This window comes from Lissotriton helveticus, chromosome 3_1 (assembly GCF_964261635.1).
Source record: "Lissotriton helveticus chromosome 3_1, aLisHel1.1, whole genome shotgun sequence".
Classification (NCBI taxonomy): Eukaryota; Metazoa; Chordata; class Amphibia; order Caudata; family Salamandridae; genus Lissotriton; species Lissotriton helveticus.
The window spans coordinates 924,145,179-924,172,705 of record NC_136061.1 but is presented as its reverse complement, the minus strand read 5'-3'; the positions used below and the strand labels follow the sequence as shown (position 1 = coordinate 924,172,705).

The window sequence follows — 27,527 nt, the reverse complement described above, 5'->3', positions numbered from 1 at the left end:
CTATATAGGCTGCATTATCTGTCTTTAAATTCTCTCTTAAGTGTCTGTGCAGTTCTGCATGTTTTGACAATTTAAGAGATTATTGCTCCGGGGTCCACGCACATGGGCGGGACTATTCACTAGATTATGACTATAACAGAGATCCCCTACTACAGAACGAAGGTTTCAAACAAATTATGGTTTGTAGATCCAACCCACTCTTTAATAGGCAGAAACTGGTTCAAAGCATGTATCGATTTAGGGAGTGTCATTTATTCTAAAGTTTAGGCTTTGTGGTGTAACCTTCAGCAACAGCCCACTGTGGGCAATGCTTGAAGGCAGGTATCGCCTATATCTTGAGAAGAATAACTCTTAAACCATTAGAAAGGATACTGGCACTATATGGAAACTGTAAGGTGAACGGACTTCTCCGAAAGGTTCATGCAAAAAGATTTAATTTTAAAATACCAAAACAATTCCATAATTTTAAACTTACCATTTTCCCAAACCACCCCTCAGTTTACCCTATAGAGACTACAAGTGCCCATACCGGTCTTCTTCACCATAAACTGGAATGAATATAACAAATACAGAAAGTGCAAGGTTGTTCATTGGAGTCTTACTGGGAGATGCTTTGCAAGTGAGTCCAACATGGGAGACTTTGGGAAAGGTTTATGTTCTGCAATCAATGAATGTGGTGGTTGAGGTAGAGGCTCAGACTTTCATCTGTCGCCTGTGTGTGCAAAAGATGCATTCTGAGAGGGACCAAGATTTGAGTGTTGAAGGTTTAAATAAACATGGTTCCCTGGAAGCCCAAGGGGGTGGACGAGGCTGGCACTGCGAGTTACAGTCATTTGGTGTGAGAAAGTGGCTCTATATACACCGGACCAGAGTGAGGTACAGTGTGTATAGAGTCCACAAACCCCAGAGGTATAACAGAGGTTAAAGCCAGGTGTGACCTTACTCTCGAAAGTAGTAGCTTAGTCGAGCAGCAAGGCAGTACCAGAGGACAGTGTAAAGCATTTGTTGTACACACTCAGTCAGCAAAAGGTTTCAGACACTCAAAGACTGAACTCCAGGCCAATTGTTTTTATGTCAAATATATAGATGTTTTATTTTCTAGAACCAACAGGTATCAGAATATACTGTTCTCAATATGAGAGGTCTCAGATGAGTACTTTGCAGAAAGGCAATACACTTTGTAAACACAATAGGTACAGGGGTTGCAATAGGCAACACAATTCTATACACAATTTAGCATTGAGAAGTGTGGCTCACTGGTTAGAGGAGGCAGACCTGGAAGCAGAGGTCAGCCCGGGACCAGGGTTCAATTCCCGGCTCGGCGGGGTCTTGAGTCCTAAAATGTCTATGGACTCGACAATTCTCGCTCCGTGCCTACTCGATTCATGGGTTCACACTCTGCGACTCTGGGCAATAGCTTGCTTAATCTCCACAACGGCCCCTCGCGGCGGGATGCCTGGCTTTCACCTTGCGGATACCCTGCCGGGGTTATCTCACAGGGGAATACCAGGACGGGTTCCCTAAGCAAGCGCTTAGAAACCGCTTGGTGATTTGCGCTATATAAATTCCTGTACATTTACATTGAGCTCAATGGGTTTTCCTATATAAACATAGTGGATTACTTTGTAGATTACTTTGGTATTTCCAGGACTGGATCCTAGATTCAGTCCTGGGGTTTAAGCTGAAAACAATTTAGTAAAAACATTTAAAAGTTCACACTTGGAAACTTTTAAACAGAAATCTGGCAATGGTATCCAATGGAAGAAAATTCAGGTTGCAGGTAAAGGCCATTCCCGTTACTTTTGTAAACCAGTACTGGGCTCCTAGGTCCATCACTGGGGTCTCAACTTAAAACAGGTAAGTAATTACGTTTCAGTATTTCGTATGATTTTAAAAGAATATTTATAGTTTTCAAAAGTAGACACTCAAAAGAAATTTCACAGAAAAGCAGACAATGGATTCCTATGGAGACAATACAGGTTACTAGTAAACCCTATAAGGATTACTTTTGCGATTCAGTACTGGGCTACAAGGTACAGTACTGGCTTGTCTCCTGATCACAGGTGAGTACTTCAGAATTCGGTTGATTTTATAGGAATATTTTAAGTTTTCAAAAGTAGACAGAAGATTTTTCGAGTCAAACCAGTCAATGTTATCCAATGGCAGGTAAGTGAGTTACCGGTTTCCAGGTGAGTACTCGGCTGGTGAAGTTAAGATTCTGGGCATAGACTCTGGGGTCCCCCAGGGTCAGGTAGGTACAGTTGGTTCACCCTCAACAGCACAGGGGCGGCCGGGTGCAGAGGTAGTTAAGCCCAATGTTATCCAATGAGGGGCAGGGGAGCCTCCGGTTGGTGGCTGCTGGCTAGCAGGCCACTCTGCTGTGGGAGCTGGCTCCTGGTGACTTGCTCTGGGCAAGGGGGGAAGTAGGATAGGGCAAAGGTGGCATGGCCAGCGGCACTCGGGCGGCTGGGTGCAGGGTGCTTTTGAGCCGTCGGGTGCTCAATGTTATTCAATGGGAAAGGTAACAAACTAACAAAGGCTGCAGGCTCGGAGACGCAGACTCTTCAGGGGCGACCACCACTTCGAGCGGTAAGTTGGGATTTTGGAGCACAGGTAGGTACCCCAAAGGAAGACACAGGGGGCTGTAGGGTGCCAGGTGCAGGGGTGTCTTTAGGTGTCGGGAAGCTTACCCTCAGCTGGTAGTGGTTGGAGGGGCCCCTGGTTCTGAGTCTGCAGGAGTCATCTGGTTAGTCAAAGAGGGTCTTTGTGCACTGGACTTCGGTTCCCAGTTGCCGGGGAGACGTCCTCGTGGTCTTGGATCACTTGGGCACGGGCTGGGCTCAGCGGGTGCAGAGTGGGCTGGTCAGGAGCTTCCTGACTGGCACCAGGGGGGTTGTTGCAGCAGAGCCTCTGCTGATGGGAGTCCCAATCTTCAAGAGCGTCAAGGCAGGCAGGTCCTCTGGGTGTCCCAAGGTTGCTGTCGGCTGGAGTCGCCGGGGTTTAGGCAGGAGCAGGTTTCAGGATCAACAGGCCGGTACGGCAGGGGCCAAGTCAGTTGTTGTTGTCCTGTTAGCAGCTGCATGGCGGGTCTTCTTCTTGATTTTCTTTCTTCTTTTCTTATCGGGATCTGAGGAAGGAAGGTTCAGGGAGCCCCTAAATACTGAATTTAGGGGCGTTACAGGTAGGGCAAGGGCAGGGAACAATAGGTCCCTGTCCTGGGGTGGTAACAACCGCTAGCCTGCTCCTCTCCTGTGGGAGGGGGGCAGGAGCCTAGCTGTGATTGGGCAGGACTCCACATCTTCAAGATGGCCGGAGCCAGGGGTCGTGCTTCACCTCGTCTCCCCCACCTGAGGGGTGGAATTGGCACAGGCTGGCACCCCCCCTTCCTGATGTAGTTTTTCCCGCCAGTCTTCCTGCCAGAGTGGGGGTCAGGACTGGTGGGGGCCAGTTGCTGGGTACAGCAAATGGTCTGGAGAAGCTCACAGAGGCGGCAGGCCTTTGAAGCTTCACCTTGCCCATCTTGGGAGAGGAGACCTAGCACCTCCCCCAGGATGTGCATTGTTGCGGGCCCAGGAGAGCGGGGGGCTCTCCACCCAGGGGTCCAGCAACATGTCTGCTGTGTGGCAGCCTAGGCAGCCTCTCAGTCAAGACGTGGATTGTGGTCAGGTTTCAGGGGGCATCTCTAAGATGCCCTCTGTGGTGCATTTTTTATTAAATCCCACACTGCCATCAGTGTGGATTTAATGTGCTGAGAAGTTTGATACTACACTTGTCAGTCTTCAGTGTAGCCTTATGGTGTTGTGGAGCTCGTAATGTCGACCTCCCAGCACCATATACTCTTAATGGCATCACTGCACTTACAGTGCCCAGGAATGGCCCCGGGTACTGTAGGGGCACAGGGCTCATGCACCTGTGCGCACAATACTGGCATAGGGCACCCAGCTAGATAGGTGACTGAGGTATGCCAGGGCAGTGGGTTTGTGGGCATGGCACATAGGGATGTGTGTCATGTCGCCTCTTTGTTTAGTTCTGAACTTAGGCACTCAGCCTGCAAAGGTAGTGTGTGGGTACCAGGGTACAGGGCCCCTACGGGTGGCACAATAAGTGCTACTGTCCTTAGGGGTCTTCTTTGGTCACCATGTCCTGGGTACCTAGGGTACCATTTACTAGGGGCTGACAGGTGGCCAGAGATGCCAATTGGGTTTTAGTTTCAACACAGTTTTAGGGAAGGAACACAGTCCCTGGGTACATGGTTGGCAGGAGTCCAGGGCACACTCAGTCAAAGCACATCAGCAGTCAGAAAAAAGTGGGGGCATACCAATGCAAGAAAGATGGCACTTTCTCACATTTGGCCACTCTGCTGCGACTGGACTACAGTAACTGAGGCATTTGGCATAGTGACCGGAGTGGTACAACTCGGCACAACAGGCACACTCGTAGCAGAGGCGCCGCCGGGCACGTTATGAACTGTGCCAGTCACCGTGTTTTGGCCACTTGACACACCTCCACCCAGCTGCTGCTGAGTCACAGGTTCATGTTGTACAAGTCCTGCAGGTGGCGCCCCGGGCTGCACCACACCCCCCGCCTGCGGAATGATAGCAGGGTGACTCTGAACACCATGGCCGGTCATGGGTCCGTTGGCAGTGGAGTCACTGACCTGTAAACATCCAGGTGAGTGATTCACCCAGCCCATGGGAAGACTGGAGGCCGCAGAGATGGGGACATTAGAGGGAGCCTGCTGAGCAGGCCCCTCACGGGGCTGAACGGTCCTGTTGTGCATGTACTCCATCTGAGTAGGAGGGTAAGAAGGGAGTACATGTCCTGATGTGATCGTCGATTGAGAGTACACAAAGTGCTAGTGTTGGCTCACTTTAGTCCCGTTGTGTCCGGCCACCTGAGTCTGCTGACCAACGAGAAAGTGCTGCTGGGCGGTGGACGGCCTGGCCCTAAATTCTCTCCATGCGCTTTCGGAGTCGGGGCCCTCCAGTTTTAGCAGGATTAAAATATCAAAGGTAGCTTGCGAGTGTCCTCAGACAACTCCGTGTCCCCGAAGACAGGGCCCCGGGCGGGCAGGGGGCGGCCTGGATTCAGCTCCACTCTCACACAGATGCCATGAGGCATCTTTCAGCGGGGGGTGTCAGGTTCGCTAAGAGCACTAAACTGAAGTCCTTCCTGGTCTGCCACCTTGACTTTATTAAAGGTGTTGGGCTCCAATAATAACCAGAGATGGAGAAGTCGCCTTCACTGGTCATAAATTACACTCCGCCTTCGCCGGGGCTGATCGTGACAGGTTCTCTCCGTCTGCAACAAACTTGGGCTTGTATTCCTGGGTGCGCGAGCACCCTGCTAATGAATCCACGGCACGTTCGATCCGAGTGCGTTCTATGTTTATATTTTCTTGGTATGTAATTATTGCATAAAGAAAAATGCGATTGAAAAGTATACCTTTCGAGATTAGTTGCTTCCCTGTGAAATGGTTCCAAAACAGAAGAAGCCCGCGAGTGGTGCACGTGCGCTATAGCGAAACATGTGCTTTCAATTATCGCGCCTGTGTCTGGGGACGATAATTGAAACCACATGACGGCCGGTGCTTGTAACAGACACCAATAGGCCAATGGCGTTCAATGCGCCCTCCTTTGGCCAATTGCGTGCTGTCTTTTATAAAAAGACGCACGCAAAGGCCAATAGCCTGGGCCTAAAGGAAAAGCACGCACGAGCGTGTGCGTTCACACTGCACCACTGGGCGCAAGACCTAAAAAGGAAGGGGGCCAATATACAGTCTTGCCGAACGCCTTGAATGGGAGAGGTAAGGTCTCCACTTTGAGAGTAACGTACCCTCATATGGGTATCTCTGTGAAGGGATTTTAAAATATACAATAATGGGGGGTTGGTCAATCCCTGCCTGCTCCACGCTATCACAGAGTATGTCTCGGTCTACTAAGTCAAAAGCACAGGAGAGGTCCATAAATGAAACCTATATGGTCCCTCTCCTGGCCGTGACATATTTCCCTAAGATCAGAATCAAATTAAGGGATTGCTCAGTGGTACCCAGTCCCGGACAGAACGCATTTTGTGTTTCTTCAAAAAAGGATTTTTCTTCTTCCCACACTCCCAATTTTGCTAAAATAACCTTTCCAAATATTTTAACTGAAGCATCTAGTAACGAGATGGGGTTGTAGTTAGAAGGGAGCATCTATCTCCTCTCTTGTATATAGGAACTGTTATCGTTTCTCTGCATGACTATATAGGTCCCTCCTCGACTATAGCTCCTCTAAAGTCATTAGTAACCAAAGGGGCACAGAACTCAAGATTGGCCTTCAAGAGCTCTGCTGGGACCCTATCAGGAGCCGTTACTTTCCCTGTTGCAGAATCCACAGAAGCCTTATGGAAGTACACCATGATGGAATTTCCAAATTCTAGAAGGCCTAAGGGTAAAACAGGCAAGTCTACCAACACTTGTGCCTTGGTATTACCATACTCTTCCAAAATATGGCAATCTGCAGATGTTTCATTGGAAAAGAAAGGTCTATTCACAGTTTCACAAAACGCCTATTGCTACTCATTTATGGAAGCCTTAGCAGATAATTCTCAAATTATACCTGTACGGTTTTCTGGAGATATTGTACTAGTGCAATCACTCATTCCAAAAAAGACTATCATATGAACAGATAGGCCAGAGCCCAGTACCCAAAACTCAGAGGTCCTACTGATAAAGCTACTTCATGACTGTGCTGCTGACAGCGATGGCCACAAATCATAGTGCCACGACCTAATATCCATCAGCTTGGAAAATTAATGACAAATTGCACTGGGTTCACAACTGATAAAGCGCCCATGAGAAACGAATTAACTTCCTAATATGGACACTATTTGGAGCATGTGTTCTAAATCACCCTTTAGATATTCCCCAATGACACTGTAAAAATGAACTGATGGAATTGGAAATCATTTGCATTTTACAGCTAACAATTTGTGGATTCGATGTTTGTAAGAAAGTGGCTCTGTATATACTGGCCCAAAGTAAGGTACAGTGTGTACAGAGACCACAGTCCCCAGAGGTTTGACAGAGGCTTAAGTTAGATATAACCTTACTCTCTAAAGTGGTAGCTTGGTCGAGCAGTAAGGCAGTAATAGAGGACAGTGTAAAGCATTTGTTGTACACACAGTCGACAAATGGTCTCACACACTCAAGAACTGAACTCTAGGCCAATTATTTTATATCAAAAGATATAGTTGTTTTATTTTAGAACCAACAAGGTATCAAAATATACTTTCTCAGAATGAGTTACTTTAGTTAAAAACTTTTCAAATAGGCAATAGACTCTTTCAATATAATAGTTACAGTTTGTTGCAATAGGCAACACAATTTCAAACACAATGCAACATTGAGCTCAATGGGAATTTCTAGTTAAATGCAATTAGTTACTTTGTAGATTACTTTCCTAACCACAGGACTGGATCCTAGATTCAGTCCTGGGACATTTCCTGTACACAGTTAAGTAAAAGCGTTTTGGTTACAGTAGTGATTTTTAAGGAATATTATTGTATTTTAAAAGTTGACACTTCAATGTTATCCTACGGGAGGAAATTCATTTAGCAGGTAAGTAGTGTTATCGTTACTTTTTCTTACTCAGTGTTGAAACCTGGATTCAGCACATGTGCATCTCCTGTAAACAGGTGAAAGAATGCGTTTAAGTCATACAAGCGATTTTTAAGGAATATTTGTAGTTTGTGAAAATCAACACTTAGAAACATTTCTGGTGAAAAGCAGACAATGGATTCCTATGGAAGGAAATTCAAGTTACTGGTAAGTACGGTAAAAATTACTTTTCAGGGTCAGTGCTGGGCTAAAAGATGCAGCACTGTGTTCTATCCTGATAACAGGTGAGTAAATCGGAATTCGTTGTTCAGCTGATTTTAGATGAACATTCTAAAGTTTCAAAACTCCACACTTCAAAGAATTTTCAAGTGAAACCAGTCAATGTTACCATATGGAAGAAAAGTGAGTTATCAGCTTTTGGGTAAGTACTCAACTGGCAGAGTTAAGGTTCTGTCCATAGACTCAAGGGTCTCCCAAGGTCAGGTAAGTACAGTTGGTACACCCTCAGCGGCACAGGGGCAGCCGGGTGCAGAGGTAGTTAGGCCCAATGTTATCCAATGAGAGGCAGGGGGCCTGCGATTGGTGGCTGCTGGCAAGCAGGCCACCCGGCTGAGGGAGCTGGGCTCCTGGTCACTGGCTAAGGGCAAATGGGGAAGTAGATTAGGACAAAGGTTGCACTGCCAGAGACACTCGGATGGCTGGGTGCAGGGTGCTTTTGAGCCATCGGTGCTCAATGTTATTCAATGGGACTCTTGGAAGATGAACAAAGGCTGCAGGCTCGGGGACGGAGATTCTTCAGGCGCGACCAACACTTCGAGGGGTAAGTTGGGATCTTGGAGGATAGGTAGGCACTCCGGACTTAGGCACAGGGGGCCGTGGGGCGTAGGTTGCAGGGGTGTCTTTTGACGTCGGGAAATCTTACCCTCTGCTGGTCGCGTTGGAGGGGTCCCTGGTTGTGAGGCTGCAGGCATCGTCTGGATCATCAAGGTGGGTCCTTGGGCACTGGATTTCATGTCACAATCGCCGGGGGGACATCCTCAGGGCTCTTGTCCACTCAGGCACAGGCTGGGCTTGGCGGAGGCAGAGTGTGCTGGATTCGCGGTTCCTGGCTGGCACCATGGGAATTGCTGTTTGAGCAGAGCCACTGCTCATGGGAGTTCCTCTCTATAAGATGTTCGAGGCAGGCAGGTCCTCCGGGGTTTTCAAGGTTGCTGTTCGCAGGAGAAGCTGGGATTTAGCAGGAGCGGGTTCAAGGATCAATAGGCCTGTAGGGCTGGGGCCAAGTCAGTTTGTGTCATCCTCTTGTTAGCAGCTGCCCGGCAGGTATTCTTCTTGATCTTCTTTCTTGTTTTCAAATCAGGATCTGAGGAAGGAGGTTCAGAGTGCCCCTAAATACTAAATTTAGGGGCGTTACAGGTAGGGTAAGGGCAGTGACCAATGGGTCCCTGTCCTGGGGTGAGTACACCCCCTATCCTGCTCCTCTCCTGTGGGAGGGGGCAGGAGTCTATCTCTGATTGGGCAGGGCTTGCCATCCTCAAGATGGCCGGAGCCCGGAGTTGTGCTTCACCCCGCCTCTCCCACCTGAGAGGTGTCGTGTTTTGGCAGCTCCTGAGTTAGCGTTTAGCACAGCTACACGGCCTTTTTCGTTAACTTGACCAAAACGAACGGGGGCCATTTTGAATCCTCCTGGCTTCCATTTTCTATGAACACGCTACCTCGTGGCCAGTGTGCCCTTTCGTCCTTTCTCGATACCCATGGTCATCTATTCTGCTCGGCAACAGGCTATTTTCGTACTGGTCAAGCGCACATGCGCACTATGCATCAACTGGTCATTCTTTAGGAATGTTAGCCCTAGCAGACCAGTGCTACTGAACTCCTCCCACATGCTGGCTGTGTTCCAAAAATGACCTTATATGTACCTAAAATGTGTAACTTGTGACCGCCTACCTTTTTATTGCTATTAAACTGTATATAAGAGGTCGCGCACCGATGTTCGGTGTGCTACTTCTTACATTGCCGAAGGGTGCTGTAGGAATGTACCACCACCCCATGGGGTCTTAATAAACTTGTCTTTTGCATTTTCCAGTGTCCGTGCCAACTTCTATACTAAGGTGTTCGAGAGTTTAGCAGAGTATGTAGGCCTGATTTGAACCCAACACCACAATTGGCGACCACGAAGGGACTCATCGGCGACTCGGATGCCCGAAGGAGAGGTCGCGACGAAGGTTTGGAAACTCGCCATGGAAGCGATCGCTGCCACTGAGTGACCCGAGTCTTGGCATCCACGGTGTTTCTTTCCTTCCTTCCGAACTGACCTTCCAGGTGGCGCCGGTCTTCGACTGAGATTCTGATCTTGGATTGCCGTGATGTGCCGTTTTGGCTGATTCGATTGCAGAACTTGGCAGTTGGACCTTGGACGTTTTGAAGATATTCGGTAAACTTTTGACTGGTGAGGTAGTCTACTGACACTTACTATGGCTTTTTGAATTTGAATTTGAATTTGTTTGAAGTTAGCTAACGTTTGAATCTTTGAATTTGAATTTGAATATGTGGAGTGCACCTCACATAGGCAGGCATGTAGGGATATTTCTCTGATTTATTTGATTTGAACGGCACACCGTGTATGAAGCACATTAAGTGCCATTTTGTATAGTATCGCGTTTTCGTGGTACTTTTGAACATGCCTGTTTTCAGCACGCTCCGAGGGATGTGTTGCTTTGAAGATGGTACCAGTTATCGATTAAATAAATCACAGCCGGCTCCCCCAGAGGGGACTCCAAATCGTGAGATGTATGTAAAATTTGGCATTCCGCCAATAATGTATAGCACATTATGGCACAAATACAGTAAAGCCGATCGTGAGTTACAGTGGCCACTACATGGGTCATTTGATTTACGAAAGGTTCAGTATGTGGAGCAGTGTTTGTTTCAGCGAAGGTCTAGACAAGATATGTTTGATTGTGTGCGTATGTGGGAGAAAGAGGTGCGTGAACGGGTGAAGCGTGAGGAAGCCTTGGCGGAGAAGGTGCAGCGAAAGGCTGCACGTGACAAAGCTTTACAGCTACAGGAGAAGGAGTTACAGGAACAGAAAGAGAGGGAGACTCGAGAACACAATTTGCAGGTTAATGGTCAGTTTCCCATCCGGCGTCCTCTTTATCCGGTCCTTACTAATGAAACAGATGATTTTTCATTACTAGATCGCTGTCCACCTCCGTACGTAGCACCTACGGCTCCGAACAAGGACTCGGATGAGGACGATCAGAATGCACAGCGTACAAGGTTATCGTCGGATCGAACTGCGGAATTGCGTTCGCTTGCACGAAAGTTAAATGTTAATTCTGTAACTGTCTCTGACATTAGTAAGCAAATGGAAGGATGGTCCGATAGGGAGAGGTTGTATTTTTTAGATCACTTTGGTGATGAGGTTGTTGAACGATTTAGGAGGTGTTCTACGGAATTAGAACCGAAGGATATATCCAAGGGTCGCGATAACTTTCGTAAAGGTCTCTTTGTTCTTTCAGATGCGGATGAATTTTTCAAACGTTTGGTTCAGCTACGGAATGAGGCGACACGACTACGGGAGTTGGAAAAGTCAAAGGGTCCGCCTGCGTCCGGATCGACGGAGATATCCAAAGAATGTTCTATCTTTGGAACAGATAAGATCGCTGCGATTAATGTTAGACCTATACGTGAAGCTGCGCCTTTATATGTCCCTCATAAAGGGGATGGCACAGACGATGATAAAACATCTAAAGACGCCAAGGGGTATTTTATATATAACTGGGTTTATACGCCTTGGAATAGAGCAGACGTTATGGCGCTTAAGAATGCTTTGCCTGATCCCCGTAAAAATCCAGCGGCTTTCTATGAAAGTGTTGAAAGTGCAATTTCATCGTGTATTATGACGTTAGTTGATATTGATCTGTTTTTTGGGCTAATATTGCCCCCTGATATGTGGAGAGCGATTCGTAAGTTTGATGATCCCACGACTCTTGGGGGAGGTTGGAAAGATATAGTTCAAGCTGACTTAGACAGGGAACCAGCATGTAAGCCTTGTCAATTAATATTGGACCTTCCAGGGTGCATACTGAATAAAGTAAAAACGCTCGTTCCCGCTAAAAAGATTGATTGGACCATATTAGCCTCTTGTAAACAGAAAACGGATGAATCGGTTTCAGATTTCTTCTCTCGCTTTGAGGAAGCGTTCCATGATTACAGTGGACAATCATTAACAGAAGATACAGGCAGGCATTTATTCGTTGACAAGTATGTGGCTAATCTCCTACCGGAGATTGCAAAACGATTAAAAACGAGTGAAAGTTTGTGGACCACGGCAACCCCTGCTTCTTTATTGACTATGGCTCAATATTATGAACGACAAGAATTAGAGGCAAAGGAAAGTAGCGATAAGAAAGCAAAGGATTTAAAGACGAAGGTAATGTTGGCTCAGGTGCAGGCTACGAGGGGAAACAATCGAGGGGGACGAGGATCGTATAATAACGCTCCTCCTCCTCGTTCCGACATATCTGTGAATCAGTGTGCATACTGTAAACAGTTTGGGCATTGGATTGCAGATTGTCCATTGTTTCGAGAACAAAGTACTTGGAGGGGACGAGGAAGTGGTAGGTCTAGGAATAATTATGGAGGACCGAGAGGTTATGGGACAAATGATCGAGGAGGTTATGGGACGAATGATCGGGGAGGATATGGAGCAAGGGGTCGTGGTCAGACAGATTATAATACATTCGATAATCGCAATCAATATCAGATAAATGAGGGTGGCTCTGTTGAACAACGTGATGAGTGCTATGCATAGGGTTGCGTAGGATGGGGTGTGGAATCGGTTGAGGTACCGGTTGATCAAAGGGGTCCATACATAATAGCACATGTTTTGGGTTCCACTGATCAATTTCTGGTCGATACAGGAGCTACTCGTAGCGCTTTGTCCAAACACTTGGTTCCAAGGGCTCCCCTGTCTGGCGAGGTAATTACAGCTATAGGGTTCGATGGAACACCTACTTCTAGCCCATTGTCTCAACCTGTTGCATTTCATGTTGATAAATTTGCTGCCCCTTGTCCCTTTTTGCTGTCTCCAAATACACCAGATAATATTATGGGACTCGATATGTTAAAACATTTTCGAGCTACTATTCGCTGTGCCCCAGGAGTGCGGGTTGTGTTGAACGAAAATTATCCAGAAATAGAGCGAGTGTGTCTTCTCCATGAATCTGAAGTATTAGCCTCTCTACCAAAATCATTGTGGGCCACTTCTGATACTGATGTAGGACAGATGAGTATTCCCCCGGTACATATTACGGTAAAGAAAGGAGTATCTCTGCCACGTGTCCCACAATATAAAATTTCGAGAGAAGGTGAAATTGCTTTGATACATATTGTGAACGATTTGGTTTTGGCAGGAGTAGTTGAGGAAGTCCCCTACAATGTTTGCAACAGCCCAATTCTACCGATACTTAAAAGAGATACAGATGCTAAGGTTTACCGTTTTATTATTGATTTGAGGGAGATCAACAAGATAGTAGTGCCTCAGTACCCGGTGGTGTCTGACATCACCACGTTGCTTACGTTGATTCCACCAACGGCTACTATTTTTACAGTCATCGATTTGAAGAATGCCTTCTTCTCGATTCCTGTACATCCTGGCAGTCGATATCTATTCGGTTTTACATTAAATAAAAAATCGTACAGATTTTGTCGGGTTCCTCAAGGCTATACTGAAAGTCCCAGCATTTATAGTCAGGCTTTGAAAAGGCAGCTTGATTCCTTTGAATTACAAGATGGGGTGGCTCTTATTCAGTATGTGGATGACATCTTACTTGCAGCAGACACACAAGAACAATGTGAGAAAAGTACCTTTTCCTTGCTTTCCTTCTTAGCCAAAAATAATCATAAGGTTTCGAAGAAAAAGTTGCAGTATTGTAGACCCAAGGTGACCTACCTCGGTCATCTTTTGTCTAAGGAGGGCCGTGCATTAACACCAGATCGAATCCAAGCAGTTTTAGACACACCAGTTCCCCGCACTCAGAAAGATGTTCGTGCCTTCATAGGTCTGACGTCTTTTTGTAGGCAATGGATATTGGGTTTTTCACACATTGTTAAGCCCTTGTTGGCATTATTGGCTAAAGATACACCGATTCCCATTGAATGGACGGATGAATGTCAGAACGCTTTTGAACAATTGAGACAAGCTCTTTGTTCTGCACCAGTGTTAGGTACACCTGATTACACGAAGATCTTTACATTGTACGTACACGAGAAGGATGGGTGTGCATTGTCAGTCTTAGTGCAAGCACACGGGGACAAACAGAGACCTTGTGCATACTTCTCGGCGGTACTCGACCCTGTGGCTCGAGGATTGCCTGGATGTTTTCGAGCAGTTGCAGCAACAGCAGTAGCGATACGACAAAGTGAGGGAATAGTTCTGTCACACAAATTGTTGGTGTTAGTTCCCCATGCGGTAGATGCGTTGTTGAATCAAACGAAAACACAGCATCTAACTAGCGCCCGCCTGACAGGATATGAGCTAACGTTGTTGGCGCCGCACATCACACTAAAGCGATGTGCGACACTGAACCCTGCTACTTTACTGCCGGATCCTGTTGCTGAGACCCAGAAGGAAGAACAACATGACTGTGTTTTTCTGACTGAGGAACAGACAAAGGGTCGTATCGACTTACAGGATACACCATTTCCAGATGTAGATGGGGAACTGTGGGTTGATGGATCGTGTGTGAAGTTACCAGATGGTACGACTTCCGCAGCTTATGCGATCACGACACTTAAGACAGTGGTAGAAGCTGCACGAATACCCCAGAAATCGGCCCAAGCGGCTGAATTGATAGCCTTAACGAAAGCATGTGAGTTAAGCGCTGGGCTATGTGTGAACATTTACACGGATAGTCGTTACGCTTTTGGAGTAGTGCATGATTTTGGCCTACTCTGGAAGGAACGAGGATTCTTGACTTCACACGGAGTACACATCATGCATGGAGAATTGGTACGCGATCTCCTAAATGCACTATTATGTCCAAAGAAAGTAGCAATAGTCAAATGCAGTGCACACAAAAAGGTGACGGACAGAATAGGACAAGGCAATGCTTTCGCAGATCGCATTGCGAGAGAGACCGCTATGCTACAAAATAATTCCCCCATGTATGTGGTGAAATCACAAGCTGAGCGGTGGCATGATGCTAGAGAAGAAATATTAGATATACAGAGGTCAGCATCTGAAGCAGAACTTATGAAATGGGCCACTGAAGGAGTGCTGGATGATGAGGGTTGCTGGCGGAGTAAAGATATGGAAAAATGGAAATTACCTATGGCCTATTTACAAACAATGGTGCAAATGACACATGGGCTGGCACACATTGGAGCTCTTGCAATTACTAAATTGCTTACACGGGTTTGGGAAAATCCGGAAATTTCGAGTACGGCTAAGAGAGTGGTTCAGACCTGCCTGATATGTTTACAGCACAATCCTGGACAAGGGACACATACTCCTAAAGGAGGGTTTGTTCCACCTACTGCACCATTCGAAGTACTGCAAATGGATTACATCCAGCTGGAGCGCTGTAATAACCTCAAGTATGTCTTAGTGGTGGTGTGTGCCTTCAGTAAATGGATTGAGGCTTACCCCACGAAAGATAATACAGCATTGACAACAGCTAAGGTGTTACTCAAAGAGTATTTCCCGCGCTATGGTGTTTGTAAGTTTATGTGGAATGATAACGGTCCTCATTTTATTAGGAAAGTAGTGGAGTGCGTCCTGAAAGGATTGGGAATCAAGCAACGATTCCACGCTGTCTTTCATCCGCAATCAGCAGGTTTGGTAGAAAGATACAATGCAACTCTGAAGCTGAAGCTAGCAAAGATTGTGGCATCCACATCTTTGAAATGGCCGGATGCTTTGCCTTTGGCATTGCTGTCTATTCGATCAGTGCCACATTCTCAATCTGGCCTCACACCCTATGAAGTGGTGTTTGGAAGGCCGATGAATATTTGGGGAGTTCCTAAACCTCGTTTGATACATGATGTGCCTTGTATAATGATGAACGATTATTTGGCACGATTAACAAATGATTTGCTTTCTATTCATCGACAGGTTCGAGAAGCGCTCCCTGATAACTCCACTGGCGAGGCTCACGATCTTCATCCTGGGGACCACGTGATGGTCCGCGTGTTCGAGCGATCCAGCAGTTTGGAATCGAGATGGCATGGCCCTGAGCAGGTGCTGCTGGCGACTCGGACCGCCGTAAGAGTCACCAACAAGAAAAGGTGGATTCATTCCAGCCATTGTCGTCGTGTTTCTCCGGATCTGGTGAGCCCCGTGGTGCTATCCGACTACAGAAAGATTTTGGATGCAGAAAAGAGCCCAGCTGTTACGTCTGATGAATTGGAGGGAGCCTTCCCGGACCACACTGTTTCTGATGGAGTGAAGTACAATCTACGTCCAAGGAAATAATTTCTTTTTGCATTTTTGAAACTGGTTGGTAACCGCTCTGAGGTTTGTAAAACGGAAGCCGGGAATATCAAGGGGGGGGGATCAGTTCTGTCCAGTGTAGCGACACCCGTCTTGAATCTCGGAGAACAAACCAACGGCAGCCTCAGTCCAGAACCATCGTTTTTTTTCTTTTCGTTTAGTGTTGCTCTTGAAGATTATTGTTTTGCGAACTATGGCATCTCCTTCGACACGAAAAGGGAGAATTCTTGGTGCTGTTTTGTTTGTCTTGACCATAGTGGTGATCGCAGTAGTAGCTTGGACTATAGAACAATTGTTTCCTGCACGAGAACACCTACTGCCCACCACTCCAAGCCCATCTGAACATTTTCATTTTACTTTGCCTTATCATGAAGAGAGACATAGACAGACTTATTTGAATAACAGTTTTATTCAGATTTTGCATCATACTCACAACATGACCAACACATCAAATTGTTGGGTATGTGGAATGTTGCCCGGACATCAGAAAAGGGGAGGAACTCCACTCATTCCTCTCCCGTTTTCTCATAATGGTTCTTGCAATGCTTGGTACACTCTTCTTTTCACTTTGCGATGGCCAACGAAAGGTGGACTACTCTTTCGATTGAACAAGATATGCTTTAATGACAAAGATGGTTACCCACAAGCTGAAGGAACTAAACTTGAATGGGAAGAGTATCGTCCGGACAATGTTTCTGCACCTCGTGTCTATACGAATCAAAGACTTATAAATGTAACGAGCTTACATGTAATAACGGTTATTGACACTAAAGCAGATCTGTGTATTAGAAATAAAGGTACAATCCCTGTAGGCCGCAGCGAATGTAATATTACACTTACCTTTGACACGCCAAATGGAATTGCCTTTGTAGCTTCACGTAATACATATTTCATTTGTGGAAATAAGGGATACCATCGTCTGCCATTGGGATGGTTAGGAACATGTTAAATAGCTTTTGTATTGCCACCTGTATTTATTGCTCCTCCTATGTATCACAATGATTACGTTCTGTATCATGATTTCGTACTAAACAGAGTTAAAAGAACATTAGATCTTGATGGAATAGACCAAACTGATACCACTTTACAGCAATATGTAGATTTCAATTTGGGTTTATTTTCATTTGTAGGAGCTGCACTGAATAGCAGAAAGATAAGGCGGCTTACACGTGTGGTGGAAGCCGTCGCTAATGAAACCGCCTCTGCATTAGGGAATATAACTGAAGAATTGCAAATTACCAGAATTGTGACGCTCCAGAACCGGATGGTTCTAGACGTGATATTAGCTGATCGGGGTGGAGCATGCCGCATTATCGGAAGTAGTTGCTGTGTGTATGTGCCAGATAATTCACCTTCCGTGTATGACTCAATTACGAAACTACATAAGATAGCTGCTGAGATCCACCCAGAAAATGGAACATGGACCCTTTCTGGTTGGTTCTGGACCCTACTCAGTACTTGGAGTTGGAAATTATTAACTATTGTATGTATTTTCATTGGACTATTGTTTTCCCTTTGTCTATGTATTCAATGTGGCCCAGCATTATGTTCTGTATGTATCACAGCCTGTATTCCGTCCAAACAAGCTATTGTTAAGCAAGAGAAGTTGACTACCGACGAAGTGCTGAAAATAATGGCCATCAACATTGATGACGAGAATTCTGATTACGTTCATTATGAGGTAGCTTTTGCTAAACGCTAAAAGGGCCGTCTGTCGTGTTTTGGCAGCTCCTGAGTTAGCGTTTAGCACAGCTACACGGCCTTTTTCGTTAACTTGACCAAAACGAACGGGGGCCATTTTGAATCCTCCTGGCTTCCATTTTCTATGAACACGCTACCTCGTGGCCAGTGTGCCCTTTCGTCCTTTCTCGATACCCATGGTCATCTATTCTGCTCGGCAACAGGCTATTTTCGTACTGGTCAAGCGCACATGCGCACTATGCATCAACTGGTCATTCTTTAGGAATGTTAGCCCTAGCAGACCAGTGCTACTGAACTCCTCCCACATGCTGGCTGTGTTCCAAAAATGACCTTATATGTACCTAAAATGTGTAACTTGTGACCGCCTACCTTTTTATTGCTATTAAACTGTATAAAAGAGGTCGCGCACCGATGTTCGGTGTGCTACTTCTTACATTGCCGAAGGGTGCTGTAGGAATGTACCACCACCCCATGGGGTCTTAATAAACTTGTCTTTTGCATTTTCCAGTGTCCGTGCCAACTTCTATACTAAGGTGTTCGAGAGTTTAGCAGAGTATGTAGGCCTGATTTGAACCCAACACCACAGAGGTGCAGTTGGCACAGGCTGGCACACCCTCTTTCCTCACACAGGATTTTCTGCAAGTCTTTCCGCCAGAGTGGGGGCCAGTTGCTGAGTACAGCAAGTGCCCTGGAGAAGCTCACAAAGGCGGCATGCCTTTGAAGCTTCCTCTGCCCATCCTGGGGGAGGAGACCTAGCACCTCCGAACAGGAAGTGCATTGTTGCAGGCCCAGAAGAGCGGGTGCTCTCTACCCAGGGGTCCAGCAACATGTCTGCTGTGTGGCAGCCTCTCAGACACTACGTGGATTGTAGGTTAGGTTCAGGGGGCAACTCTAAGTTACCCTCTGTCGTGCATTTGGCATTAAATCCCACACTGGCATCAGTGTGGGTTTAATGTGCTGAGAAGTTTGATCCTCAGTCTTCAGTGAAGCCATCATGGTGCTCTGGAGTTCGTATTGACAACCTCAGCACCATATACTCTTAATGGCAGCACTGCACTTACCGTGCCCAGGAATGGGCCTGGGTACTGTAGGGGCACAGGGATCCTGCACCTGTGCCCGCACCACTGGCATAGGGCACCCAGTTAGAGGGGTGACTGATGGATGCCAGGGCAGTGTGTTTGTGGGCATGGCACGCAGGGATGTGTGTGATGTCGACTCTTTGTTTAGTTCTGCACCAAGACACTCAGCTTGCAAAGGCAGTGTGTGTGTGTCTGGGTACAGGGCCCCTAAGGGTGGCACAATAAGTGCTGCAGCCCTTAGGGGTCTTCTCTGGTCACCATGCCCTGGGTACCTTGGCTACCATTTACCAGGGGCTGACAGGTGGCCAGAGATGCCAATTGGGTTTTAGTTTCAACACCGTTTTAGGGAAGGAACACAGGCCCTGGGCACCCGGCTGGCAGGAGTCCAGGGGACACTCAGTCAAAGCACATCAGCAATTCAACAAAAAGTGGGGGCATACCATGCAAGAAAGATTGCACTTTCTCACAATGCTCACACGCAGTCATCATGCAATATTTTCCAAAGAGTTGTATAACACTGATAAACCTGTCTCAGGAGTAATAGTGAGAATCTCGGACCTTGATGTACTAAGTGTCATAGAGAAGTTGGTCAATAACACTAGTTATTTGACCTCATCAAGCTTATGACCAGAGCAACAGACAAGTGCACTTAAGGAGGGAGAAGGCTAATAAATTGCACTAATTCCAAGGTAAGAATTCGACTATGCTTCTGAAATACGCTGGGGAAATATTTTGTCATTTTATGACTAGTGACAGTATAATTCTGCTTAACTAATTCTTGAAAATCCCTCCGGTCACGTTATATTCATTTTTTTAAATGTGTTTTTATTAGTTTTTTGCTTATATAACAAAATATTTCACAGTGGAGTACTAAATATTAAGCAGTGTATAGTAGTGTTTCACGCACTGGAGTACAGTGTATAGACTAGATATTAAATAGCAACGCATACTCGTATGGCTGAGGATTATTCCACTCCAAATAATTAGAACTACACCAGAACAGTTTGTTTGCCACATAATCCAACAAAGTTGTTAGTATCAATTGCCCATCCGCTAGTAGCATTGTTTTAAGTTTGACAGATACACGAGTCAGCCACTTCTAGATGCTTTTATTTGATTGGTAATCAGCCAAGAAGTATGGAGCGAGAGCCTGTCTTAGAGGGGATGGGGGTTTAGGAGTGTGTCCCTATGGGAGTCATGGAATAAAGCATCATAGGGTTATTCAGCCATCTACCTCCAAGAAGGCAATAAGGATTTCCCTCCAAAGATGTGTAATGGATTTCCTGTGGACCCATCGCAGTTCCCCAGCTGGTATGGTGGCCCGCTTAACCGTAGCCCATTTCTCCCCCTCATGTTTCCATCTTTATGGGGTGGTCCTTACGGAGACCGCCAATGTCGCTATGTCCCTATTGGTAATGACCTTTGCCGAATATTTTGCCCACTTTATTGCTCCTCTGCCATGTGTAAATGCCCAGAATGCAAATCTCTAGAGTTTGCGGGTCACATATGTCCAATGTGTGCTCCATATTTCACACCACCGAGTTCCAGACTCTCACTAATACAGGACACCTCCACACCATGTGGATAATGTTTGCGTCTATCAGGGCGCAGTGGCGACTACACATGGCTTCGATTGCATTATGATGTTTAACCTATATGGAGTGAGCTAGGTACAGTGTAAGAAGTTGAACTATGTGTATTTATAGAACGTGTTCCGTGGCACCCTGTGGACACTCTCCATGGTCTGCTCAGATTCTTGTCCTTATGACAGTCTGCCCAGATCAGTTTCCTTTCGGTCTGTAGTGCTGATACTTTGTACATTACCATGGACAAGGTAGTTGCAAAAAAGAAGTAGGCGTAATGATCTAAAGGGTCTATGCCACTTAACACGGGGATAAAATGGATGTTCCAATGGACTAACCTATAGGTGGATTGTACCCGTAGAATCCACAATGCAATCAAGATCATAAAATTTTGGTATAGTCTAGTCATAAATGTAATATACATCCAATGCTAGATTCCAATTGAATTAGAATGAATACAGAAGCCATGAGGCTTCAAATTCTGATGTAATAATTTATGAATCCTTTAGTCCTTCAATGATCTCCAAGTTTAATTACAATACTTGCCAAGAATTGACCAATAACAACCAGCCAACCCGTGTTTCACTCCATGTGCACGTAGGCTTGGGGCTGTTTCATGGATGTTTATACATTTTCATACAAGCCGGAAATTTAAAATTAGATAAAATAATATGACATATAACAAAAAGCATGAAGATTAATTATAATTTACATAGTAGGGAGATATTCAAGATTCAGTCCATCCAAAGATTTTTTTTTATTTATTTCGCTGGGGGGACATCCTCAGGGTCTTTGTCCACTCAGGCACAGGCTGGGCTCGGCGGAGGCAGAGTGTGCTGGATTCGCGGTTCCTGGCTGGCACCATGGTAATTGCTGTTTGACAGAGCCACTGCTCATGGGAGTTCCTCTCTATAAGATGTTCGAGGCAGGCAGGTCCTCCGGGGTTTTCAAGGTTGCTGTTCGCAGGAGAAGCTGGGATTTAGCAGGAGCGGGTTCAAGGATCAATAGGCCTGTAGGGCTGGGGCCAAGTCAGTTTGTGTCATCCTCTTGTTAGCAGCTGCCCGGCAGGTATTCTTCTTGATCTTCTTTCTTGTTTTCAAATCAGGATCTGAGGAAGGAGGTTCAGAGTGCCCCTAAATACTAAATTTAGGGGAGTTACCGGTAGGGTAAGGGCATGGACCAATGGGTCCCTGTCCTGGGGTGAGTACACCCCCTATCCTGCTCCTCTCCTGTGGGAGGGGGCAGGAGCCTATCTCTGATTGGGCAGGGCTCGCCATCCTTAAGATGGCCGGAGCCCGGAGTTGTGCTTCACCCCGCCTCTCCCACCTGAGGGGTGCAGTTGGCACAGGCTGGCACACCCTCTTTCCTCACACAGGATTTTCTGCAAGTCTTCCCGCCAGAGTGGGGGCCAGTTGCTGAGTACAGCAAGTGCCCTGGGAAGCTCACAAAGGCAGCATGCCTTTGAAGCTTCCTCTGCCCATCCTGGGGGAGGAGACCTAGCACCTCGGAACAGGAAGTGCATTGTTGCAGGCCCAGAAGAGCGGGTGCTCTCTACCCAGGGGTCCAGCAACATGTCTGTGTGGCAGCCTCTCAGACACTACGTGGATTGTAGGTTAGGTTCAGGGGGAAACTCTAAGTTGCCCACTGTCGTGCATTTGGCATTAAATCCCACACTGGCATCAGTGTGGGTTTAATGTGCTGAGAAATTTGATCCTCAGTCTTCAGTGAAGCCATCATGGTGCTCTGGAGTTCGTATTGACAACCTCAGCACCATATACTCTTAATGGCAGCACTGCACTTACCGTGCCCAGGAATGGCCCTGGGTACTGTAGGGGCACAGGGCTCCTGCACCTGTGCCCGCACCACTGGCATAGGGCACCCAGTTAGAGGGGTGACTGAGGTATGCCAGGGCAGTGTATTTGTGGGCATGGCACGCAGGGATGTGTGTCATGTCGACTCTTTGTTTAGTTCTGCACCAAGACACTCAGCTTGCAAAGGCAGTGTGTGTGTGTCTGGGTACAGGGCCCCTAAGGGTGGCACAATAAGTGCTGCAGCCCTTAGGGGTCTTCTCTGGTCACCATGCCCTGGGTGCCTAGGGTACCATTTGCCAGGGGCTGACAGGTGGCCAGAGATGCCAATTGGGTTTTAGTTTCAACACCGTTTTAGGGAAGGAACACAGGCCCTGGGCACCCGGCTGGCAGGAGCCCAGGGGACAATCAGTCAAAGCACATCAGCAATTCAACAAAAAGTGGGGGCATACCATGCAAGAAAGATTGCACTTTCTCACAATGCTCACACGCAGTCATCATGCAATATTTTCCAAAGAGTTGTATAACACTGATAAACCTGTCTCAGGAGTAATAGTGAGAATCTCAGACCTTGATGTACTAAGTGTCATAGAGAAGTTGGTCAATAACACTAGTTATTTGACCTCATCAAGCTTATGACCAGAGCAACAGACAAGTGCACTTAAGGAGGGAGAAGGCTAATAAATTGCACTAATTCCAAGGTAAGAATTCGACTATGCTTCTGAAATACGCTGGGGAAATATTTTGTCATTTTATGACTATTGACAGTATAATTCTGCTTAACTAATTCTTGAAAATCCCTCCGGTCACGTTATATTAATTTTTTTAAATGTGTTTTTATTAGTTTTTTGCTTATATAACAAAATATTTCACAGTGGAGTACTAAATATTAAGCAGTGTATAGTAGTGTTTCACGCACGGGAGTACAGTGTATAGACAAGATATTAAATAGCAACGCATACTCGTATGGCTGAGGATTATTCCACTCCAAATAATTAGCTTAACACTTTGTTTGCCACATAAACCAACATAGTTGTTAGTAACAATTGCCCATCCGCTAGTAGCATTGTTTTAAGTTTGACAGATACACGAGTCAGCCACTTCTAGATGCTTTTATTTGATTGGTAATCAGCCAAGAAGTATGGAGCAAGAGCCTGTCTTTGAGGGGATGGGGGTTTAGGAGTGTGTCCCTATGGGAGTCATGGGATAAAGCATCATAGGGTTATTCAGCCATCTACCTCCAAGAAGCCAATAAGGATTTCCCTCCAAAGATGTGTAATGGGTTTCCTGTGGATCCATCGCAGTTCCCCAGCTGGTATGGTGGCCCGCTTAACCGTAGCCCATTTCTCCCCCTCATGTTTCCATCTTTATGGATGGTCCTTACGGAGACCGCCAATGTCGCTATGTCCCTATTGGTAATGACCTTTGCCGAATATTTTGCCCACTTTATTGCTCCTCTGCTATGTGTAAATGCCCAGAATGCAAATCTCTAGAGTTTGCGGGTCACATATGTCCAATGTGTGCTCCATATTTCACACCACCGAGTTCCAGACTCTCACTAATACAGGACACCTCCACACCATGTGGATAAAGTTTGCGTCTATCAGGGCGCAGTGGCGACTGCAGATGGCGTTCGATTGCATTATGATGTTTAACCTATATGGAGTGAGCTAGGTACAGTGTAAGAAGTTGAACTGTGTGTATTTATAGAACGTGTTCCGTGGCACCCTGTGGACACTCTCCATGGTCTGCTCAGATTCCTGTCCTCATGACAGTCTGCCCAGATCATACTTTGTACATTACCATGGACAAGGTAGTTGCAAAAAAGAAGTAGGCGTAATAATCTAAAGGGTCTATGCCACTTAACACGGGGATAAAATGGATGTTCCAATGGACTAACCTATAGGTGGATTGTACCCGTAGAATCCACAATGCAATCAAGATCAGCAAATTTTGGTATAGTCTAGTCATAAATGTAATACACATCCAATGCTAGATTCCAATTGATTTAGAATGAATACAGAAGCCATGAGGCTTCAACGTCTGATGTAATAATTTATGAATCCTTTAGTCCTTCAATGATCTCCAAGTTTAATTACAATACTTGCCAAGAATTGACCAACAACAACCTGCCAACCCGTGTTTCACTCCATGTGCACGTAGGCCTCGGGCTGTTTCATGGATGTTTATACATTTTCATACAAGCCGGAAATTTAAAATTAGATAAAATAATATAACATATAATAAAAAGCATGAACATTAATTATAATTTACATAGTAGGGAGATATTCAAGATTCAGTGCATCCAAAGATTTCTTTTTATTTATTTTAAAAATTTTCGTCACAAAGAAAATCCACAGTTTACAAAGTTACAGTCACTTTTAGAATTCCGGTGTCCCCCACCCACACACCTTTAAGTCAAATCGTAACTAAGACACAGAATAATAAAAAAAGGAAATTGGAGCTTACTATATGAAAAGGGAGAGAAAGGACAAGGCAGGTAGAGAGAGAAAGTAAAGGAGGAAAAAATTATTGAAGAGAGAGTCCAGCGTCTATTATACATTTTAACAAGCAAAAGACCGTCTATGTTTAACCGACCTCATATCAGGAACTATCAAAACATAGTAAAGGCATATTGAGGCTGAGGTTGAGGCTGAGGTTGTGGTGTCAATGTTTATCCATCGCTTCCTACTAATCCCCACGGGTAGTTTCCTCTGGAGTCCCCACTATCCAGCTAGACAGTTGTTCCCAGACCAACATCCCAGTTTTCCTAGCTCGCTTGCCTTTTTTCCCTTAAATGGCTATCTCTAGTTTACAAGTAGCTAGCAGCCTAGCTTGCCATTGTGCGAATGAAGGGGGATCCCGACTTTTCCAGTTGGCCGCTATACAGATTCTAAAGATGGTCATGGCTACAAAGATAAAAGGGATTGTTGGTGTTAAATGTATGTCCTGTCCCAAAACCACCCCAATGAAGTGCTGTATTTGTTCTAAGAGTGGACTTAGTTTCGGAAAGGTAGCGAACATATGTAATTGATCAGCTGAGAATACATGACATCTAGGACAGAGAGTTCCATTACCTGCTACCCACTTGGCAATTTTGCTGGGTGTTATATAGAGAAAGAATCCTGTCTTGTAGAATTGGGCATGTAGTTTTGTTGACAATAGGTATTTGTGGGACCACTGCAGGGCTTTGAGCAAGGTGTTCTGGTTATTATTAAATTTAGTCTGCCACTTTATATCAATTTTTTCCAGGTCATCCGGCATTCTTACGTTCATAGCCGTATATATTATACCTATTCGAGGTGCTGTCTCTTCTTGCAATCTATCAACAATATGTACCCTTAAAAAACCGGTTGGGCCCCTTGTCTTGCGTATTAGAAAATCCCTGATTGCGTGGTAATGAAAGCTCTGATTCACCTCTATCGAGAACTGCAAGCAGAGCTCAGAAAAGGACTTTACCCCCTCTGTTGTAATCAGATCACCCAATCTCTTGACTCCTGACCTATACCATCTCTGAAAGTATGTGTTGCCAAATATCACTGGTAGCAGCGGGTTGTTAATTAGCAGTGTATAGTAGTTAAGTCTGCCCAGTCCAAATAATTTTTAGAAGTTGGTGAATGTCCGGTATGCATTCTCGAGAGTCTTAAAGCGGACACATTTGTAGTACCCAAACTCAAGTTGTCTCCATAGGGATCCCTTGCTCTTTTCCCCTAGTAATACCATGTATGGGGAGGGTGGTCCTGAATTTATCGTGTCACAATTCTCCTGAAATAACCATGTGCTGTATTGTAAGACGGTTGCCCAGTAATACATTTGCAAATTTGGCAGTGCCCAACCTCCTCTCTTTAGGTAATGATAACAATTTATAAGACATCCTTGCATTAAAATAGGCCCAAATGAATTGGCAAATCTTTTTTTCAAAGAGATGTAGGATTGAATGATTAAATTCGAGGGGAATCGTGCGGAAGTAGTATAATAGTTTTGGGAAATATGTCATTTTTATTACGTTACAACGTCCAATTATAGTCAGATGTAAATTATCAATTCTTTTGAGGGCTTTTTTCATGTCTATAGATAGGGGGTTCAAATTTTTCTCAACTATCTGCTCTAGATTAGCCATAATATTTACTCCTAGATATTTTGCTTGATGCACTACCCGGCTGTCTATCCAGACAATGTTTTCGTTCACAATTATCTCGGTCTTTGTTTTGTTTAGTGCATATCCAGAAATTTTCCCGAATACTAGGGCTTCTTTTTCTAGGGCTTTTATGGATTTCTTGGGATTTGGGGTCACAATAGCTAAATCATCCGCATATGCCATGATTTTTTTTACTTATACCATGTCTAGTGTAGGCTGGTATCTCAGAGTTAGTCTCTATTATGTAAATAAGTGGTTTAATGAATAGGGCAAAGAGTAAAGGGGAGCAAGGGCATCCCTGTCTGGTCCCTCTTGTGATTTCTATTGTGTCCTTGAGTTTACCATTCACCATCATTTTGGCCCTTGGGGTTCTATACAGTGCCTGGACTGCTTGCAGCATAATAGGGCCGAAGCCCGCCCTCTTCATGACCTCCCATAAGAAATGCCAGAGACCCGATCAAATGCCTTTTCGGCATCTAGCAATATTAAGGCGATTGGGTCCCCTGCTATCTTTGCGGCATCAAACAACATAATTGTTCTTCGCACATGCTCGGTGGTACCTCTTTTGGGGATGAAGCCATGTTGCCACTTGGAGATCAAGTCCTCTATGTGTAGGTTAATTCTGGCAGCCAATATTTTAGAAATTGTTTTAGAGTCCGTGTTGATTAGGGTTATTGGCTTATATGAAGACATTTCGTGTGGATTTTTATCTTTTTTCGGAAAGATGACTATCTTAGCAAGGGACCAAGATAGAGGAGGATTGGTGCCGCCAAAAATGGAAAGAAGGACTGCAGTGAAAATTTCCTTGATTTGCCCAATAAATGTTTTATAGAACTCGGCCGGGATACAATCCAGGCCAGTTGCTTTACTATCCGGCAAGGATTTTATTGAGGTTTCTATTTCTTCCCAGGAGGGGGGGAGTTCCATTAATTCTTGCTTGTCAGGGCTAAGTCTTACCATAGGTGTAGAGTCTAAGTAGTCTGTAATATCAGAGCTCCTGATATCTAGAGGCCTAGTATCTGTCTCAAGGTAAAGGTTCGAGTAATATCCTTCGAAGGCCTTGCTAATCTTCCCTGGATCTTTGGTAATTCCCTATGTCTCTATGTTGATTGCCGTTATTG

At 45.6% G+C, this 27,527-nt stretch overlaps 1 protein-coding gene and 1 pseudogene across 1 annotated transcript in view; both read right to left on the bottom strand.

Annotated features, from left to right (window-relative positions):
• Window positions 1-27,527, bottom strand: part of NCMAP (non-compact myelin associated protein) — a 990,488-nt gene that overhangs the window by 99,059 nt on the left and 863,902 nt on the right. The window lies entirely within an intron of this gene.
• LOC144825305 (TSC22 domain family protein 2-like) lies at window positions 514-25,532 on the bottom strand (annotated as a pseudogene).